This window comes from Macrobrachium nipponense, chromosome 3 (genome assembly GCF_015104395.2).
Source record: "Macrobrachium nipponense isolate FS-2020 chromosome 3, ASM1510439v2, whole genome shotgun sequence".
NCBI classification, from domain to species: Eukaryota; Metazoa; Arthropoda; class Malacostraca; order Decapoda; family Palaemonidae; genus Macrobrachium; species Macrobrachium nipponense.
In genome coordinates, this window is record NC_087202.1 from 118564322 (window position 1) to 118584954 (window position 20633).

The following is a 20633-nucleotide window of genomic DNA, read 5'->3' on the forward strand; positions in this document are numbered from 1 at the left end:
CAGCCTTGGAAAGTACGAGCTTCAGGAGAAGAGGATCGAAATTTCTTCCTTCTCATCAGGAAGATGGAAGCAGGCGACCTGGGAGCGGCTGCTACAAAGTAATCCGGGTACATGTCCAGAAGGTAGCGTAAAATTTTCAAATAGCACGAGAGAGGGATAGAGTCCGCTTCTAAGTCCTCCTCGTCATCCGAAGAGATAGGCGACAGAGATGGTTCTTGATTCGACTCATTGTTCTTTGTACATTGTTTGTTTTCTTTCATCCAGTTCATCAGCTCTTGCAACTGTTGACGTAAAGGAACTAGATTCTCGTCTTCTTGAGTTGAAGTTGTACCCAAAACTGGGGTCGTGGACTTCGACACGATCGACACCGGAGGTCTCGCGCCAGTCAAAGATTATCTGTCGCATGCGAAGTCGAAGGTAAACTTTCGCAGCTTGATGAGTCGAGATCTCGATGAACTCAGAATCGGTCACTCCGCAACCGAGTCGAAGGCGGCTGTCGCTGTCGTAAGAATACAAGGCGAAGTCCAGTGAGCTACGATACACGACGTGCTGGGAGATATCTACTTCTCTGTTCCTCTTCACAGGGGGCGGAGAGAACACCTCTTCAGTTGAACGTCTCTTCAACGGACGTGAGACTGAAGAATCACGCCACTTACGACGTCTAACCGGCGACGAATCACTCAACTCTTGTCGATAACTGGTTACCGAACGACACACCTTTCCAATGTTGTTTAGTCGAATCCTGCTGTCGCACCACAGGACTGACGGAGGAAGCGACTGTCTGTGGGTAAACCCCGACAGTCTCCCTTGGACCTCCGGTATGTCTTCTCCCCGAGGCGGGGGAGCGGGACAGGGACCTTCGTCTAGGAGAACTCTCGGAACAAACAGCCACCCCCTCAGATTGCACTGCACTGGACACTTTTCACTTCACTAGAAGTCTTTTCTATGAAAGACTTTACAGATAAACCTAACTGCATCACCGTATTAGCTAATACATCAAATTTCTTTTCAAATTTAGACTCGAGGCTGGCAATGGTGACAGGAGAAACTCCACGGGAAGTTGGCAAGGGAGTTACAGGAGCAGGAGGACTCAAGATCGGAGACGTAATAAGAGAAGGAGAAGGAATAGGAGCAGGTGCTTCGATAGAAGAAGCAGAAGAAGCTAAACTAGTCTTACTTTCAGCTCTGAGAGCCGCCTTCCTCTTCCTATCCTTAATTATCTTCCCCGAGTGAGAAACAAAAACTTTCCACTGTTGTTCACTCCCATCCTTGCATTCATCACAAGTAGATTCTCTAGAGCACTCACAACCCCTACACTTAATGCACTTGGTGTGCGAATCATAGATTAATTTAACTAACCTAGTTTTGCACCCTCCGGCGCAAAACATAACTACTGAAGGACTAGGGTCCGACATGATGGCAAGACCACAAAATTGCAGAAAAGAAATTCAGCTTCAATCCTACAAACACGGAGTTGAATACTTCAGCGATATTGGAGAGATAATACTTCCCAACAAATGAAGAAAAAAAGTCGCATCGGCCACCGATGTTCACCAGAAGCCGGCAGAGAACGAATTGATGTTACCTGGGCATTGTACCTGTAGCTCCCTCGAGTGGAGGGAGATGACGTCACCTACATCAGCAATGGTGGCGCCACCCGCGGAAGTTTTGAATATATTGTCTGCCATTCGTAGGGAACCTACAGCTGTATAATTGTTCGGTAAGACCACTGCAATACGTAAATAAAAGATTTCACTCTACTTAGCTTTGTTGAACGAAGCAAGTGGCGTTTTACCAACGGCCCCAAAACCAACGCCAACAGCTAAGCCCTCTGTAGAAAGACAAGTGACAAATGTTCTTTATCTTTAACCACTGGTTCCATGCAACGTAAAAACTCCATACAAACAAACATACAAAGTATAAAGGTTCATTTTAAATTTATATATTTACAATTAAAAGTTAGTCAAATTAAAACAATGTATTGGATTAATTAAATTATTTTTACATCACATTTTTGCAACAATAAAATTTATCCAGTAACTCGTCAACTGCTTGTGGTGCATTGTAACATATACTACAATAAAAAAAAACCTGTTCGTCTTAGCTTGTACAAGCTATAATGATGAAAGATAAAAAGTTAATCTTAAAATCAGTGTATATAATAGTAAATAATCTAATCTATTTGCAGGGGAACATGAAATCAAACGTACCAGGAATGTTGTGCACAGTGACGGCAATAATCAGCAGGAGAATCCTTCGCCATTGCATGTTCTTGTTGCGCGATTTGTGGTCGATCAAGAACCCATCGTCTTCCTCCAGGCTTATCCTGTCAACGGATTCACTGCGTCTTTTCTTGACATCACCTGGAAGTGTTGAGATTGATAGTAAAAGCATGGTGAATAGTATAATACAGGCAGTCCCCGGGTTACGACGGGTTCGGCTTACGACGTTCCGAGGTTAAGGCGCTTTTCAATTATATTCATCAGACATTATTTCCAGGGTTACGACGCCTACAACGCTCATCTGGCACAAGAAATATGACGCCAAAAATGAAAAATAATATTTGAGGGTTTTTTTATGAAAAATGCAATAAGAATGCAGTTTACATAGTTTTCAATGGACCCAAAGCATTAAAAGTAAGGTTTTCTTTGGATTTTTGACGATTTTCCGGCTTACGACGATTTTCGGGTTACAACGCGTCTCAAGAACGGAAACCCTGTCGTAACCCAGGGACTGCCTGTATGGAATTTAGGTGAAAGGCCAAGTTCTGAGACCTATGAGGTTATTCAGCATTGAAAGGGAAATGGACAGTAAAAGGTTTGAAAGGTGTACAGGAGGGAAACCTTTTGCAGTTGTACTATGAATCAATTGTTAGAAGGTGGAAGAAAGAGACTATGAACGGAGGTAAAGTTCTGTAAAAGGAATTAAAGTAGTCAGGCGAAGAGATGCTGCAAAGAACCTTAGTAATCCCTACAGTGCACTCCGTGAGGGGCAATGACGGCACTAAACCCCTGTGGGGGCACAGTTAATCAGACTCAAATGAATCATGAGTCAACACATTAAACCTGCGCTGACTTTGACTAAATGTACCACATATTCAAGCACAAATGAATTGAGTCTGCATTACTACAGTCAACTTGATGTCCTTATCTAGTCCAGCACATGCAAAACAAAATATTCCAACAGTTTAAAAATAAGATACTCACTTGAATAGTTCTCATTATATGAGGACGATGGCGGCTGATGGTAGTCATACCTTAGATCATCATTTTTCTTGACTGATGAAAACGCCTGTAAGATACAGGTAAAGAATGATCAGATAACTAAAGGAGGCTTTGCATTTTGTATAAGGATGAATTGTTACTTTGTATCTGATTTCTCTTGAGACTTTAAACATTGATGGGAGTTAATACTTTGTATGGTTTTTAATTATCTGAATGTTACAGAAAATGACAATTTGTCGAAATTGCATTTTTCCTAACTATACAAAACCTGAGGTCCTTTAATTTTTAACAATAGGAAGTAGCTAAGCGGCAGCTGGAACGGTCGTAAGCTTCGAACAAGGGGTGAGAACGGTAGTTAACTGCTTGTCCGATCGTCGCGCAGTCCGCGCGACTGGGAGGTAAACAAATCACTTTTGCTTTTGGCCCATGCAAAATACGCAGAGTGAGGGGGTGGCAATGAGGAGGGACTTTATGTTAAAGGACCCTCAGGTTTGTATAGTTAGGAAAATGCAATTTTTCGACAAATTGTCATTTGTTCCGATACGTAATACAAACCCTCGGTCCTTTAACAATAGGAAGACTGATTCTTGGTGGGAGGAATCTGAGTCTTTTGATGAACAGACTGGTGTTCGTCCATCCCTGGAATGCCTCCCTGGTCGTAAGAGCGAGGGAGGGATCCAAGCCTCTGTCCGATTGATCGGGGTGTGCACCGCAGGATCAATGGTCAGACCTCTGGGCCGAGTACTAAGAGGAGAGGCAAGCGTATCTCTTCGTACCAGCAAGCAAGAACTTGTTCCTGTTTGCAAGAGGCAACATAAAGTATGGGTTGTCTCAAGCTGGCATCCACTTCCTCCCCCCACTTGTTGGAGGAAGTGGTTGGATACCACGCTCCTATCCCTAGTGAAAGGGATAGGATGGGGCTCTGTTGAGTAGCTCCTGCATCTTGTCCTTATCCAGCAGGGTGACGACCGTGTCCCTCTAACCACAGTAGAGGGGAAGAAAAAGAAAAAATGGGAAGAGGAGCCAGTCACACTCTCATTCCATCCATTCTTACGGTCACACCAGGACTCGATGCTGTTCAGCCTGCGAGGGTCTGGTGGGTTCGCTACACAACGTGTTGAGCAGCCACCACGGGTCCCAAGGAAAAAGATCCAAGGACCTGTGGGCAATATCCCGAAGGTAGAAGGAAGGGCATGTGGTCTGGTTGGACCAGACCCCTGCCTTCAGTACCTGCGCCAAGGAGAAGTTCTTGTGGACAAGGCGCATCTCCTTCGCATCGAAGGCGGTGAAGTCCATTAGGGAGGGGATGGTGAACGACTCGAACCAATCGTCAGGGACCGAAGGGTTCTGAGTCTTCGCTACGAAGTTCGGTACGAAATCGAGCGTCACGGATCCCCATCCCCCTGGGTGCCTGACTTCGCAGGAGAAGTCATGCAGTTCCTCAGAGGAAAAGAAGGAAATAGTCGCATGACCTATCCCTCTTCTCTACTTCGGTGATGTCCAGTACCCATACTGGTCTGTCCGTTAGCAACGAAGTCTCTCGCATCCTCCTATCCCCATGCAGCGAAGTTCTCGGTAGTGGATAGGACACCGACACTCCATGGTGGGTGTCAATGGTATGGGTACTGTGACAAGCTATTAAAACGAAGTAATGGTTTGCTGTGTAACAACCGAACTAAGTCAATAGCGTAATTCGTAACTGACTCGGGCGCTCTGACAGCTGCCGACTGACTGCGTTCGGTAGGAGGCAAGTTTGTCAAAGCATCCGAGTAAGTCACGTGACCTTCGCCTTTAAAGGGTTATGCCGAGAGACCAAAGCAAATGATGTATTTGTTTGTCACCAATGCCGGACAGCGAGGTGATGATTCTCTTAAGGCATGTACCCAACAGGCGAAAGTCAATTGCCTTCTAGAGACCGAGATCCCTGAAGGTAAAACATCTCATGTTTGTTGAATCTCAGCTAAGGAGAAACAACACTATGTACCGTTGAAGACGAAGGTAGATATTGAATGCAACCTACGTCTTCACATATGAATCGAGAGAAGGATCTCAAGATTCATAACCTGTGCTTACAAATGACTGAAAACGCTACCCGCTATTTCATTGCTGTCCGGTGAGAAGTCGTAGTTGCAATGAAAGCGGGGGGGGCGTTCTTCGGTAATGAAAACACAGGTGAAAGCCGCCATGAAGAACTGCTTCTCATGGGCTGACATTTGGAGGTAGAGCTGTCAGGTCGGAGAGTAGGCGATGTCTTCTGACACATCTTGTAATTCGGGGGGTTGAACAATGAACAATTGTACACCTACGAATACGAGATATTTTGAAGACAAACTCAGATGTCTGCAAAATCATTCGCATTATCGCAGTGCGATGCAGCGGGAGACTTGTACAGACTTCTGTTACCGTGAGGTAAACAGAAAGATGAAAGAGTCCAAGAGATATCTCTGTTGAAAATTCTCGCAATGTCGAAGGCGATGGAATCTAGCGTCACCGCAGTAGATGGTCCTTCATTATTGCGAGAATCCCCGTTAATCAGAGACCTAAGTCCATGATTGTTAGGCAGAGATACGGTTCGGTAGTCAATCAAGCAGGGGAGAGAGAGACATACATGACCGTGAATCTCGGAGGCCCAGCTGATACTGAGCTGCTATGAGGCAGCTCAATACGCAGTGGTTGAGCCTGCTGACTCGTCATCCTGAGTTGCCAGGTAATCCATTCCATTCCACGAAGGAATGCGTTCGGCTAGTACTACCGAGCATAAAAGATATGCTCGGGCAATTATATTTAGGCGAAACGAATTTCGGTAAATATAAAAGTTGAAATGGTGTTGTCGTGACAAAACCATAAGTATATAAAATTGAAACTGAAAACTCCTGGGAGGTTGCAGGCAACCCCGAGTTGCAGTTCAATTAGAATACTTCTCGTCTAAGTCGCAATCCGTAGAATACTAGGATATGCGCCTACCCCTCGGACAATTCAACTGCTTTAGCAGAATCATGTCGCGAGGTTAATATACGTAGTATATTTGTAGGATTCTGAACAACGATCTCCATCCTAAATTCTTTCCTTCAAGAAAACAAAATAAGGATTGGAGATCGACCACCTTCGTTCTCTATCAAAGAGAGTGAAGGAGAAGTCTTCCTCGAAGGAAAGCTTCAATGGTGAACAGAATACTAAGACGATAGTTCAAGCCAAACTGGATATTCCCGTCCGATCTCCTCTATTCCAGGTTGTCGCCTACTGTGAGATAGTTTCTTTCAGCAGCAGTCTTCTTCACAATGCTAGAAATTCCAGGAATTCGAGCATAGGCGAGGTTTTCCCGATTATCGTGTAACATATCGGGGATTCTCGTCTCGCTCACTTTGGACCGTGGTCTCGCGTAAGTGTTTGAAGATCGTAAAAAACTCGAACACTCTGAATGCGCTAGAAATTCCGTAGAATTCTAAGCAGTCTGCGAAACCCCCACCGAATTCGTCAAACGATATCGGCTGGTGGTCCTCTCGATTCCCGTAGAAATCGAGAATGGAGCAGGATTCCTCCTCAACGACCGGGGCTTACGTCAGGTAGGACCCGAAGGTCCCCCCGGTAAGCGCAGTCCCGAACGTGGGATCCTACAAAGAAATCTCTGTAGGATCCTTCCCCTTTCCCTCGTAGCCGTAAGGAGAGAGGGAATGGGGAAGGAATTGGATACTCGCTCGCCTTCCCAGTGGAACTAGCAGTTGGAGAAGAGTAGGAGCAGCCATCGCCTTGCGGCGATGGCCTCTCAGAGTCTGGGAAAACGTATCGTCAGGGGAGAAAACGTTTTCCCACGGAGGTGGTTACGAAACTCTCACTGTAGGTAAGGGTCTGCCGCCACTGTGAACGTCGTCTGGGTGGGGCTGATCGACACCTGACAGGAGAGGGCCGATACCGTCCTCGACTCATTCCAGTCCTCGTCGAGGTCGAAACCTCTCAGGAGGACCGAAGGAGTATTTAAATACGGTGTCCGAAGACACGTAGAAAACGCCGCTGTCGCAGTAGAGGAGGTGGAAGTAGCTTGATCGACGGCCAGAACTGAGAGAGCCTTCTTGTCCGGAGACGAGAGCACTGGTTCGAGGACAGAATCGGCAAGCTCCGATAGCGGCAGACCCACCGTCGGTTTGGGTTCCCTCTCGGGCCCCAAAACGACTCGAGCAGAGACGTGGGCTCTGCTGGTGGGAGCGGCAATCCTTCCGCAGGTCATTATGCTGACGAATCAGCTTAATGACTTCTGCAAATTCCTCTGTATCTCGGGAGTAACCGCGTCTTGCGGAGTAGGACCGTCCAGTCCCTCCAACAAGAACAAGATCCCTAGATACTCCTCCTCCTTCAGAAGGAGGAAGAGCGGCAGACCCCTGACGGTCGCCTCCAGCTAATTGCGCGTATGTCCTGGTCGGTCCTAGAACCGTGCCTGGTCCATACGGCGTCATAGCGGGGTCGCGAGCGGCGCACCTCTCGCGATCACTCATAGGTCCCGCCTCGCTCCTCCCGGCGTAGCCCGAGGAGGTTGAAGGTACAGGAGAGGCAGACCTGACGCTCCCCCCTAGCTCGCTGGCAGGACCAGCGTGCTTGGAGGGCATGCTGCTGATCGTCAACACCGCGGTGGCGATCGAGCAGCATGCCTAGCCTTGCCGCTCGCCTGAGGCGAGAGGCTTGGCTGAGAACGTCGACGCTGATCTCTAGCGTCAGGCGAGCTGTTGCTGGTTACCGTCTCCGCCCGGTCCCCGATGGGGAGCGGCGTCAGGTGACCTGCTAGGCTCGCTGTCACGGTGAGACCGGCGGGCGTCCGCTCGGCGCGTCGAGCCGCTGGTACCAGCCGTGGCTGGTAGCGCCGGCGCGGGGACCCCTTCCTCGCCTCAACCCGTTATGGGAGAGGCAGACCTGACGCTCCTCCCTCGCTCGCTGGCAGGACCAGCGTGCGTGGAGGGGCTGCTGCTGATCGTCAACCCGCGGGTGACGGTCGAGCAGCAGGCCTAGCCTTACCGCTCGCCTGGGGCGATTGGCTCGGCTGAGAACGTCGAGACCGATCTCTAGCGTCAGGCGAGCTGCCGCTGGTCGTCCGTCCGCCCGGTATCCCATCGGGAGCGGCGGACGGGTGACCTGCTAGGCTCTGTGTCGCGTCGAGAACCGGCCAGCGTCCTCGGTCGGCGCGTCGAGTCGCATGGTACCAGCCGTGGCTGGTACCGGCGGCCGCGGGGACTCCTTCCTCGCCTCAACCCGTGGCTGATCAGCGACCGTCACGTTAGCCCGAGCAGCCAGTTGATCGCTGCAGAGAGCGTCCACTGGCCTGGCGAGAGTCGTGCACGACTCTCGCCAGTCTTCTGCTCCGCGCCGCTGTCTTGACGGCGAGCTGAGCTCGGGCGTCAAAACTTTGGCTGGACGGTCTTCTTGGAAGAGCGTCCCACTCGGTGCTTCTCGCGAACGAGAAGCGGCCGAGAGAAAAAAAAAAAAAGAAAAAAAAAAAACGGAACCTGGTTTAGCGGCAGACCCGCTAGCACCAGGTGAGGACGCACCAGCCGAGGCTGGTGCCCTCTGGTCCCCGTCGACTTCTTCTTTGCAGAAGAAGCGACGGGCCCCCGTTCCCCGAAGGAACAGGAGGACCCAGCAGAAGAGCTCCCCAGCTCGCCTGAGCGAGCCGGGCCCCTTAGAAGATCCCGAAGGAGTCTTCTTATAGGGGGGAAGGAGGCAACCTTTTCTTCTTCGGCTGTTTGGCCTTAGAAGTCGAAGGGGAAGGAGAGGCAGCGGACGACGACACCTCTTCTTCGCCAGGCTCCGCAGGACAGACGTCAGGTCTTCCATCCAGGAGGGAGCCGGGGCAGTTGCCGAAAGCAACAGGGCCCGACTGCACCTGTCCGGAAAGACCTGAGACTGTGACAGCATCACCAACAGCAGGAACAACAGGAACAGGTCCAGGACAGCAGGAACATCTGAAAGTGAATGAGCAGCAGGCACCTGATCTGAAATGGGAATGAGCGGCTGGGACCGCAACAGGTACGGCAGGCACGGCAGGTACCACGGAGAGACAGGCATCCTGTCGGCAGCTACCGTCATCCTCGGCACTGGCGGCAGGTCCAGGGGGGTACTCTTGGGCAGCGGCAGTCCGGGGTCGGCAATACAAAGAACCCCCAGGTGGCGGTGGCACCGTTCCTGATTGGCAACGGCAGGAATTGGTTCTGGATTGCAGCCGTGGGTGTTACCGACATGACATGTGGTGTGTACACCAGGTGCGGTGACATCTCATATGCTGGTGTCGAGATTGTGGTTGTTGTAGTGGTTTACCGTATCATGAGTGACCACTGCCGACCCCGCCAACCGCTGAATCAACCCCTGCAGTCCCAGCGACTACCCGCAACAACTGTCCCAGGTCGTCCTCGCTGATGGCAAACCTGCTGGAAGCAACAGTCGGGTTGGGTTAATTAGAGGGGCTTCCTCGCGCCGGGTGGGGGGAGAGAAACCCCACCCAGAGCGGACGGAAGACCCCGAGTACAAACTGGACGTCCGTTACCAAAGGAGTCACTGGACTTTCCGATGACTTCTTGTGTCCTCGTACAGCACCCACTGCGCCTCTGACGAATGCATACACGTTACACAGGGCTCGTTGCGGGAGCACTCTCGCCCCCAGACAACGAGTACAACCTCGTGAGGATCTACATCTACATCCAAGGTCGTCTCCAACGGATGTAGCACCTGCGGTAACATAGATAGATTAGTAAACGAGGGGTTCCCTCACGCACGGGGGGAAGGACATGCCCCACCCCAACGCAAGGAAGACCCCACCCCAAATACAAAATACAATGAAGAAGCTGAGCGGGGGGTGGGGCAGGAAGGAAGACGAAGAATCGGCTACCAACTTCCTGGCAGACCTTCGCTTCCCCCACCCCCGCACAGCAGTGAAAAGTAATATGAAAATGAAACAGAATACTGCCCTTGCGATTCACTTCATACTTGAAGGAGAAAAGATCAATTCCCCCGGGTAAGAACGGAAACTTGATCCAATAATATGATGCTATCATAAAATATATATGAAATGAAAACAGAATACTGCACTTGCGATTTCTTCATTTCACATAAAAAAAAACGTAAGGATCAATTCCCGGGTAAGAACGAAAATGATCCAGATTAAATTCATGCAATCAATAAATGAAAATGAAAAGAATATTGCAATTGCGAATCCACTTTCATTGCATTCTATTATACAAAGTTAAAAGTTCGTGCCGAGCGCAATCACACTCTCGGTAACGAACGAACAGGGCAAAATATAAGAAAAAAGTACTTACATTTTTCAATTACACCCTTTCGCCCAAATATGACAATTTGTCCAAATTGCATTTTTCCTAACTATACAAACCCTGAGGTCCTTTTACAATAGAAGGTACTAGCGGCAGCTGGATAGGTCGTAAGCTTTCGAACAAGGGGTTCGGTAGTTAACTGCTTGTCCGACAGCGCGCGCGCGGCGCGACTGGTAGGTAAACAAATCACTTTTGCTTTTGGCCCAAGCAAAAACTGCAGAGTGAGGGGTGGCATGAGGTGGGGCTATGTGTAAAAGGCCACCTCAGGTTTGTATAGTTTAGAAAAATGCAATTTTGACAAATTGTCATTTGTTCCGACACGGCATACAAACCTTCGGTCCTTTTACAATAGGAAGACTCACTTCTTGGGTGGTGGAATCTGAGTCTTTTGTGAACAGACTGGTGTTCGCCCAACCTTGGAAGCCTCCCTGGTCGTAAGAGCGAGGGAGGGATCCAAGCCTCTGTCCGATTGATCGGGTGTGCACCGCAGGATCAATGGTCAGACCTCTGGACCAAGTACTAAGAGAGGCAAGCGTATCTCTTCGTACCAGCAAACAAGAACAAGTTCCTAATTTGCAAGAGGCAACAACGTTATGGTTTGTCTCTTGTTGGCATCCACTTCCCCCCCCACCCCCTTGTAGGAGGAAGTGGTGGATATTCGCTCCATCCCTAGTGAAAGGATAGGATGGGGCTCTGTCGAGTAGCTCACCGGCATCTCGTCCTTATCCAGCAAGGTGGATGACCGTATCCCTCTACCCACAGGTGAGAGTAGAAAAAGATAGGAAGAGAAGCCAGTCACTCTCTCATTCACTTATCTATTTTACTTACGTCACACCAGGACTCGATGCCTGTTCAGCCTGCTAGGGTCTGGGTTAGCTAGACAACGTGTTGAGCAGCCACCACGGGTCCTAAGGAAAACGATCCAAGGACCTGTGGGCAATATCCAAAAGGTAGAAGGATGGTGCCAGTGGTCTGGTTGTACAGACCCCTGCCTTCAGCCTGCGCCGGACGGAAGTTCTTGTGTAACTCGAGGGAGTGTACTTCTAGGTCATCTTGGTGCTGACGAAGAGTCTTCAACACTCCGCCTGGGATGTCGAGTTCTTCAGTAAGCGCGGTCGCGCTTTCACAGGACAAAGCAGCATCTCCTTCGCATCGAAGGCGTTGACGCCCATTAGGGAGGGGATTGTGAAGGACTCTAACCGATCGTCAGGAACCGAAGGGTTCAGAGTCTTCGCTACGAATTCGGTACGAAATCGAGCGTCACGAATCCCCATCCCCTGGATGCTTGACTTCGCAGGGAAAGTCATGCAATTACCTCAGAGGAAAAGAAGGGAATTGTCGTATGACCTATCCCTCTTCTCGACTTCGGTGATGTCCTGTACCCATACTGGTCTATCCGTCTGCAGCGAAGTTGTTGTTCTCGGTAGTGGATAGGACACCGACACTCAATGGTGGGTGTCGATGGTATGGGTACTGTGACAAGCCGTTAGGACGAAGAAAAGATTGTTATGGAACAACCGAACCTAGTCCACAGCGAAAAGTTCGTAACAGACTTGGGCGCTCTGACAGCTGCCTACTGACTGCGTTCGGTAGGAGGCAAGTTGTCCCGAGCACCACCGAGCAAGTCACGTGACCTTCGCCTTAACAGGGTTATGCCAAGAGACTAAACAAATAATTTGTTCGTCACCGATGCCAGAAGGCAAGGTGATGACTCTCTTAAGGCATGTGCCCAACAGGCGAAAGTCAATTGCCTTCTAGAGACCGAGGTCCTTGATGGCAAGATATCTCATAGTATAGTTGATTCTCGGGTAAGGAGAAACAACACTATGTGACGTTGAAGAACTGCTTCTCATGGGCTGAACATTTGGAAGTAGAGCTGTCAGGTCGGAGAGTAGGCGATGTCTTCTGACATATCTGTTAATTCGGGGCGAGCAATGAAATTGCACACCTACGAATACGAGATATTTTGAAGACAAACTCAGATGTCTGCAAAAATCATTCGCATTATCGCAGTGCGATGCAGCGGTTGACTAGTACAGACTTCTGTTACCGTGCGGTAAACAGAAAGATGACAGAGTCCAAGAGATATCTCTGTTGAAAATTCTCGCAATGTCGAAAGGCGATGAAATCGAGCGTCACAGCAGTAGATGTCCTTCATTATTGCGAGAATCCCCGTTAATCAGAGACCTAAGTCCATGACTGTTGGGCAGAGATACGGTTCGGTAGTCAATCCAACCAGGGGAGAGAGAGACGTAACCGACCGTGCATCTCCGAGACCTAGCTGATACTGAGCCGCTATCAGGCAGTTCAATACGCAGTAGCTCTCGGCGACTCGTCATCCTGAGTTGCCAGGTAATCCATTATTCCACGAAGGAATACGTTCGGCTAGAACCATCGAGCATAAAGAATACGCTCGAGCAATTATATTTAACCGAAACGGATTTCGGTAAATATAAAAGCTGATTTGGTGTTGTCATGACAATACCAAGTATCTAAAATCGAAACTGATAACTGCTGGGAGGTTGCAGGCAACCCCGAGTTGCAGTTCAATTAAGATACAATTCGTCTCGGTCACAAACCGTAGAGTTAACTACGGTATGCGCCTACCCCACGGACAATTCAACTGTTAAAGAATCATGTCGCGAGGGGTAATATACGTAGTATTGTAGGTTCTGTACCACGACCTCCATCCTAAAATTCTTTTCCCCTCGAGGAATGAGAATAAGGATTGGAGATCGACCGCCTTCGTTCTCTTATTCAAGAGAGTGAAGGAGAAGTCTTCCCAAAGGAAAGCTTCAATGGTGAACAGAATACCGAAGACGATAGTTCAAGCCAAACTGGAAGTTCCCGTCCGTTCTTCTCTATTCCAGGTTAAGCGCATACTGTGAGATACTCTTCTTTCAGCAGCGGTCTTCTTCCAAATGCTAGAAATTACAGGAATTCGAGCATAAGCGAGGTTCCCGATTATCGTGTAACAATTATCGGGGATTCTCGCTTACTTTGGACCGTGGTCTCGCCTGAGTGTTTGGAGATCGTAAAAACTCGAACACTCTGAGTGCGCTAGAAATTCCGTAGAATTCTAAGCACTCTGCGAAACCCCACACCGAATTCGTCAGACGATATCGGCTGGTGGTCCTCTCGATTCCCGTAGAAATCGAGAAAGGGGCAGGATCCCTCCTCAATGACCGGGGCTTACGTCAGGTAGGACCCGAAGGTCCCCCCGGTAGCGCAGCCCCTACGTGGGATCTTACAGAGAAATCTCTGTAGGATCCCTCCCTTTCTTTCCCTCGTAGCCGTAAGGAGAGAGGAATGGGGGCGGAATTGGATACTGGCTCGCCTTCCCAGCGGATCTAGCAGTTGGAGAATAAAAGGAACAGCCATCGCCTTACGGCGATGGCCTCTCAGAGCCTGGGAAAACGTATCGTCAGGAGAAAACGTTTTCCCGAGGAGGGTTACGAACTCATACTGTAGGTAAGTATCTGCCGCCACTGTGAAGTCGTCTGGGTGGGGTCTGATCGACACCTGACAGTAGAGAGCCGATACGCTCCGACTCATTTCAGTCCTCGTCGAGGTCGAAACCTCAGAGGACCGAAGGGGTATTTAAATACGGTGTCCGAAGACACGTATAAACGCCTCTGTCGCAGTAGAGGAGGTGAAGTAGCTTGTTCGACCGTCCAGAACTGAGAGAGCCTTCTTGTCCGGAGACGAGAGACTACCTGGTTCAACACAGTCGGCAAGCTCCGATCGCGGCCGACCCACCGTCGATTTGGGTTCCCTCTCGGGCCCCAAAACGACTCGAGCCGAGACGTGGCTCTGCTGGTGGGAGCGGCGATCCTTCCCCGAGGTCATTGTGCTGACGAATCAGCGCCGTAACCTCGGCAAAGTTCCTCTGGATCTCGGAAGTCACAGCATCTTGCAGAGTGGGACCGTTAAGCCCATTCGAACAAGAGCATATTCCGAGAACCTTCCTCCTAAGAAGGGGGAACAGCGACAGCCCTCTCGGGGTCTTCCCCATCCACTTGCGCATACGCCCTGGCCCCGGCTCCAAGGAACCGTGCCCTGGCACGTAGGGCGTTGTGGTGGGATCATGAGGGGCGCACCCCTCACGATCACTCCTCAATACTCGCTCCTCCCGGTGTAACCCGAGGTGGTTGAAGGTACGGGAGAGGCAGACCTGACGCTCCCTCGTTGCTCGCTGGCAGAACCAGCAGGCTTGGAGGGCTGCAGGCGATCGTCAACCCGCGGTGGCGATCGAGCTGCAGGCCTGGTCGAACCGTCTCGCTGTGGAGAACGGCTGGACTGAGCACAGCGGCCCCGATCTCGAGTGTCAGAAGAGCTGGTGCTGGTTGCCGTACCCGGTCGCTTTCTGTGAGAGCGACGGTTAGGCGACCTGCAGGCTCCACTGTCACAGTGAGACCGGTGCTTGTCCTCACGGCACGTCAGTCGCTGGTTCCAGCCGTGGCTGGCACCGGCGAACGGGAGGACCTCTTCCCAGCCTCAGCCCGTGGTCGGTCGTGGACCGTCACGTCCCCGGGTAGCCAGCTGTTCGCCGCGAGAGTGAGAGCTGGTCTGGTGAGAGTCGCATGAGCGGCTGTCACCAGTCTTCCGCCCCGTGCCGTAACCTGACGCTGAGCGGACTCAGAGGTCTGGTTCCTGGCTGCACGGTCGCTGGTAGGCGACCGTACACTCGGTACCTCCCGCGAACGAGAGGCCGAGACGGACCCTGATGCAGTGGCAGAACCACTGACACCAGGCGAGGGAGTACCGGTGTTAGCCGGTACCCCTCTGGTCCCCGTAGTCTTCTTCCTTGCGGAAGAAGAGACGGGCCCCGCTCCCGAAGGAGCAGGAGGACCAGCGGAAGGAACCCTCCCGTCCCACCGAGGTGAGACGGGTCCTTAGAAGCTCCCGAGGGAGACTTCTTAGGAGGGAGGAGGCAACCTTCTTCTTCCTCGGCTGTAAAGCCTTAGAAGTCGAAGGGGAAGAGGCGGCGGCCGACGACGATGAAGAAGATGAAGACGACGACCACGACACCTTCCTCCTCTTCTTCGTCAGCTTCCTCAGGACAGACGTAAGATCTGCTATCCAGGGCGGAGCCGGGGCTGCTGTAGCCGAAGCCACAGGGCCCGGACGCACCTGTACAGACAGACCAAAGTCTGGGGTAGTACCACCACAGAACAGACAGGGCGACATCAGCAGGTATGGGCATCTCAGAACAGCAGGCACGGCCAGCACATCATCGGTAGGGACAGCCAGCGCAGCAACGGCAGGAACAGCCAGCGCAGCAACGGCAGGGACAGCCAGCGCAGCAACTGCATGGACAGTCAGCCCAGAATCGGCAGGTACGGCAGGCAGCACCGGAAACACAGGAAGTGGAGCAGCAGCCAGCAACATCCTGGTACCGGCGGCAGGTCCAGGGGCGAGTTCTAGGGCAGCGGAAGTGTGGTCGCTGCAGCGCGGCAACCACGAGCGGCGGCGGCACGCCCCCCTCTCGGTACGGCGAACGGCACTTCACAGCGGCTGTAGGCAAGACTGTTACCAACTTGAGGCGAGTACACCAGGTGAGGAGGGACGTCGTCACCTGGTTGCGTGGTCACCACTCCATGGGTGACCGCAGTAGGCCCAGACATAGAACCGCAGCCCCTGGACACCAGCACGCTCTGCAATTGGAAGGAACGCCCATTACCTCACCAAGGTCCACCCTCGTGGCAGTAGCACCTGCGGAAATAATAGTAGTAGCGATTAATGGGGGGGAAATCCCCTCGTGCGGGGGGTTTGATCCCTCAGAACGAGTGGAAGACCCCTAATACAATTGTACATCGGGCACCGAGCGCCCTCCCCCGCGCTCGACGGATCGGGCGAGGAGAAGAACGCCGATAACCTCCCCCCCCCCCCCAAGGGGAAGAGCCATCTGTGGGAACTGAGCGGGGGGGGTCTCGTTCCCCACCCCCGCACAGTACCCATGTACCCAACAACAAAATAAGAGCCCTAGAGCAATCGTGCCATCGGCACGAATACAAGGCATAAGGATCAATTCCCTGACTGAGCGGAACTTGAACCAAATAATTATTGATGCAATCAATAATAAGGAACAAAATGAAAATGCATCTTGCCAAAAACGATTCACTTCACAATGAATAAGGGCTCGGATCGAGCGCATTTGCGCCCTCGGTACCGAGCGCAGGGTGAAAGGTTTCATTCCTTACCTTCATGGATCAAGGTTTCTGAAACCTTGATCCATAATGAATTGATGCAATCAACAATATATGAAAATGAAAAGACTACTGCGCTTGCGATTTCACTTCATACAAATAAAAAGGGGAAGGATCAATTCCCGTGAATAGCGGAACATTGATCCCAGTCAACAATGCAATCTCAATAAAAAAAATGAAAATGAAAAGAACTGCACTTGCGATTTCACTTCATTCAAAAATAAAAAGGGGGAAGGATCAATCTCCGGGCAAGCTCGGAAACTGATCCAAAATGAGTATTGCTACAATAAAAAAATAATATATGAAAATGAAAAAGAATACTGTACTTGCGATTCCACTTTCATACTGAATAAGTTTCCGTGCCGAGCGCATTCGTTCGGCAACGGGCATACAGGTCAAAAAAATATAAATGAAAAGAGCACTTACTTACGATTTTCATCTACACATTTCCAACCCAATATACGCTCGGAGCGAGCGCTCCCATGCCCTCGGCACCGAGCATACACAATACGAGGATCATTCTGGGACAATGAATTCCCGCAATTACGCCCTTCAGTCCCGGCACTCGGTATCGGAGGGCGTTGTGACCAAGATCCTTTAATTCACAATTGAATTCAATGAAATGATTGTACTTACAATTCAGTTTCACTAGATACATAGAAAAAGAAAAACACAATCATGCGAAAGCAAACGACGATGAAGCGGGCAGAGAGCGATGATACACGTCCACACGCCAGCAGGCCGAAAGCAAAAGTGATTTGTTTACCTACCAGTCGCGCGCGCGCGCCTGTCGGACAAGCAGTTAACTACCGAACCCCTTGTTCGAAAGCTTACGACCTATCCAGCTGCCGCTAGTACCTTCCTATTGTAAAAGGACCGAAGGTTTGTATGCCGTGTCGGAACAAACATGACTCGGCGCGAGCGCGCCCGCCCTCGGCACCGAGACATAATCAAGGTTCATAATTAGTAATGAAAATGAAAACAGTGTACTTACAGTTTCATTTTCAAGCAGTCAAACAAACTATTAGTAGAAAACACAATATAAACAAAGCATACGACGATGAAGCGGGCAGAGAGCGATGACGAACACGTCCTTCACACCCGCGGCCGAAAGCAAAAGTGATTTGTTTACCTCCCAGTCGCGCGGCGCGCGACGATCGGACAAGCAGTTAACTACCGTTCTCCCCTTGTTCGAAGCTTACGACCGTTCCAGCTGCCGCTTAGCTACTTCCTATTGTTAAAGACCGAGGTTTGTATTACGTATCGGAACAACTTCCTTTTAAACCCATAGATAATCATATTTTATTAGTCAAGAATTGTTCTTCTGCTACCCAGCTCTAGCAAGTAGTATTGTATAGACACCTGTTGTTTGTCTCTCATTAACCCCAGGGTATAGTTCATGTAAAACTAGAAAAGACAAAGTGTACAGAAAATATCTCAAATGAAAATCAAATGTACTGCACATTATTACATACATTTTTAGATAAGAAACACTGTATAACTTTCATGGAAACAATACAAAATACACTATGAAACATAAACTTCAAACTGACTTGGAGCAACACTGAGAGAGAGGAAATCGTGGAGCCCATCACCTGGTCAGCTCCGTACACGAAAAGAGCACCGGCCAGGAAGCCCACAGCAACAGGAAAGCAAAGCCCACTCCCCCTCTGCTCCATAGGATCCAGACGTCTCTGCTATTTCTATGGCCGTGCTAACAGGGACCAGAATGAAGCTGCCGTCATCACGCCTGCAGCAAATCCCAGGCTGCTGTCTAAAACTTTTCTCTGCAATGGGAGAAGGTTTGTGAGGTTCCACAATGCTTCTAAAATATCAAAAATATCTAAATATCTGCTTTTTTTTTAGTCCATGTTGAAAAAAAAATTATGAACTTTGCACAAAAGGGGAAAGAAAGAGCTTATATTGGTGAGTTTTCACAGCATGAGTAACCTTCCTGAGAGAGAGAGAGAAGAAAGAGAATTAGACCAACTAGCCTACTTAATGGAATTCTTAAGATGATAAATACAGTTTAAGGTCTGAAAACAAAAGTGAATTTTAACTGACATAAAATGTGTTAATCATAATTAAACATAATTCACACAAACCTGGGTTCCGGCAAGCAGAAACACCACCGCAGATCCTGCTGCGGTCAGGCCCCAAGTCAGCAGAGTGCCCAAGAGTGCCTGAAGCACAGGGGACACTCCCTCAATCATTGTGTCGGGCTAAAACGAGACGGCAGCTACCTGGAATATACAAGATCTTGTTAGGCCAACTTCCACTCAAGTACATGCACTCATGGGTGAAAGTGATGGATGATCAAGTGTTTACAACCAATATAGACAAAAAAGAAGGAGCACTGAACAACAGAATCTGAGGAATCTTAATTTTCAAATAGTCAATTTGAGACTAGGCAGCATGACAGGTGTTACATTATAAATATCGTGGCATGTGAGAGCAATTAACATTCACATCTTATAACCTCTCCAGTAATTGCTGAGTGGAAAGTTCAACCACAAACTTATTATTATTGTTATTATTCTGCCTCTACCCAATAAGATATTCTTGAGGAACAGAACACCCATATTTTAAAAGTAATGGAAAACTAATGAAAATCTTAATATACTCATAAATAAACTCACAAGCAGCTGTTGTAAAATTTGAGAAAAATAAAAAAGATTGTTACAGTAATGCCAAACAAAATTTTAAAGTGGCATCACAAAGCAAAGGCCAGGGTAATGTGTAACCTGCACGAGTCATAACCATGAGCAATGCTATAATCCACACAAATGCTATAGTCTAGCATAAGCTACCCTAGGCTTGCTCGGATAGGTCTGCCAGAGGTACAGCTTCACTTCAACTTGTTCCTATTTATTAGCCACTGCATTCAGAAGTTAAGCCTATTGGTACAGGTACTTAATTTAATAACATATAACTATACCTTAGTGTATTTTCATTGATAGAATAATCTGATGTTTTTCGTAAACATCTTTCACTCAAGTCAACTTTAGCCTGTTCTGCTCTATTATGGTACCAAAGGGCTAGCAACATCGGGCTGGCCTAAGCCCATGAATTTCATGTCGGAATTGTACAAAAAAGTTTAAAGATCCTATTGGTTGAAGTGTACCCAACTCCTAGGGGTGCTGTACCCTGACCTGGGTTGGCCCAAGGGGGTTTCGTCCCCACCCCTTGACTGTGATGTCATACATAACAGACTGATGTTTATGTGACTGTAACTATCAACCCTTAGGCTTGACGTGACATAACCCAAACTGACCTGACTTGACCCTCCATGCTTACTAAAGGCTTCTATGGCCCTGTATACCCTAGACAACTCTAGGGTAGACGCGTCAGCACAGGGTCTATCGAGCTGTCGTTATTAAAACTGAGCGCAAAAAAGCGTTAATAATCACTGAGGTGGGGCAAAGCCCTAATCCTCTTGCCAATATTAGGGGGCATTGGCCCACATACCCCTTGCCTTACCCTAGGGTAAGGGTGGGTATCTTAGGGTACCCCTACAATAGATAAATCTGTAAAATAATCCTGAGACTGAACCCCTATTCATGAGACCGAAATTAGGGAGGGCTTGCCCCGCCAATACACGCATACCCCATTACTACTAGGCTAATACCCTTGGGTTTCTTATGATACCCCTTACAATATTTGTACATAAATATATTTGAAATAAACGAAACAATATATTTACCACAACAAATCAGTCACGTGACCCTCAGAGTAACGGTGATGAGAGGAGGGGGGGCCAAAATTGCCTAATTTTGGGAGGGGGTCATATGGGGGGGGCGACCTGTCAAAATACGCCACCTGGGACGTTGTTTACATTTAGCGGAGGAGTTCAGTCACGACGAATTGGATTATTTTTGTCATTAAAATATAAT

General features: G+C 49.3%; 1 pseudogene; it reads right to left on the minus strand.

The window, feature by feature from the left end:
- Positions 1 to 225: 225 nt before the first annotated feature.
- On the minus strand, positions 226 to 20523 carry LOC135222484 (zinc transporter ZIP11-like; annotated as a pseudogene).
- Between the last annotated feature and the right edge of the window lie 110 nt (positions 20524 to 20633).